This window comes from Alexandromys fortis, unplaced genomic scaffold (genome assembly GCF_014885135.2).
Source record: "Alexandromys fortis isolate MF-2015 unplaced genomic scaffold, M_Fortis_MF-2015_v1.1 scaffold_174, whole genome shotgun sequence".
Taxonomy (NCBI): Eukaryota; Metazoa; Chordata; class Mammalia; order Rodentia; family Cricetidae; genus Alexandromys; species Alexandromys fortis.
Genome location: NW_026068063.1, coordinates 1,788,858 through 1,790,206, shown reverse-complemented (window position 1 = coordinate 1,790,206; position 1,349 = coordinate 1,788,858). Strand labels below are relative to the sequence as shown.

At 70.4% G+C, this 1,349-nt stretch overlaps 1 protein-coding gene across 7 annotated transcripts in view; it reads left to right on the top strand.

The window, feature by feature from the left end:
• The first annotated feature begins 651 nt into the window (after window positions 1-651).
• Window positions 652-1,349, top strand: part of Tanc2 (tetratricopeptide repeat, ankyrin repeat and coiled-coil containing 2) — a 313,979-nt gene continuing 313,281 nt past the window's right edge. For all 7 annotated transcript variants that reach the window (XM_050120346.1, XM_050120345.1, XM_050120344.1 and 4 more), the window contains exon 1: window positions 652-797. The gene's annotated coding sequence lies outside the window, so the exon portion shown is untranslated. The remainder of the gene's footprint in view (window positions 798-1,349) is intronic.

Genomic DNA, 1,349 nt, shown 5'->3' with positions numbered 1-1,349 from the left:
CTCACCAAAGGCCTTCGACCCCACCAGCCCAAGCCCCCTGAGGAAGCCAGAAATGCCTGCACGTCCTGCAGCGCCAGGGCCCCCTCTGTCAGCGCGGCGCGGGGACTCAGCCCCACGAGCCCTCCCAACAGCTCCCCACCCCCAGGCCGTGGAAGGGCAGGGGGCGGGGGCGCGCGCGCTCCACCACGGACGCGCCCCCACGCACGCGCTCTCCCTCCGCGCTCGCGCTCCTCCCCAGCCCGGCCCGGAGGGGGCGGGGCTGCGGGCGGCCTCCGAGGGTGCGACGCCCCCGGCGCGGCGGCGGCGCTAGAGAGCGGCCGGCCGGGCGCGGGTTGCTGGGCGCGCGCTGCTCCGGCGGGGCCCGGTGGCCACAGCCGCCTCGCGCCAGCCGCCCGCCCAGCGCGGCCAGCTGCGAGCGCCGCGAGCCCGGGGCCCCAGGCGGCAGGCGCCGCGCTCCCTCCGCCGCCCTGCGCCCCTCCTCGGGCGGCCCCGCCCCCGTTCCCATCCCCCTCGCGCTCACCTCCGGGGCTGTGCGGAGCGCGAGGCGGAGCGAGGCGCCCGCCGCCACCGCCGCTGCAGCAGCCGCCGCCGCGGTGCTGAGGGGCGAGTCTTGCCCCCGCGCCGCCGCTGACAGGAGGACCGCCGCGGGCTGCCAGCGCTCGCCGGCGGCGAGGCCCCGCTGAGCCCGACTGAGGCGCGGATCCTCCGTGGGGCGTCCGCCGGCGGCGCGGTCCTCACCGGAGACCACGGGCACGCGGGCTTGACCCCGAGGTGCGCCGCGCCCCTCAGAGCGGCAGGTAAGGATCGGGGGTCTTAGGGAAGAGGGTCGTTGAGGGTGAGGTGACAGGGGCGTTTGCTTGCGACGCCTCGGCTGCGGGGGTTGGGGCGGGGGCGAGCGGGGAGACAGGGAACCGGGGATTGAAGTGCCTCCGGTGGCGAAGGCGTGGGGAAGGCAGGCTGCCTCCGAATGTGGGAGCGAGGGCGGCTTCGGAGGGCTCCGGGGTCGGCCACTTGGCTGTCACCGAGGTTAGTCTTGATATTTGGTACCTGGAGAGTCTTTGGATGACGGGGACCGGGATGGGATGCGAGGCGGATTGCTAAACGTGGCAGGGAATGTGGTGCAGAACGAGTTGCAAAATGTGTCCCTGAATGCAGCATAGAAGTAGTTGTGAAATGTGCCAGGTAAAGGCACAGGATGGGCTGGCCTCTGTGGCGTAGAAATGCAAGGTAGAAGTGTTATTAGGAATATTAATAATTCCTTTGGGGAAGGAGGTATAGTATAATGAAAGACTAATAGGGCTCTTTGCTACATGTTCTGTCATAGGAAATCGAGAGGATCTGCTATAAGC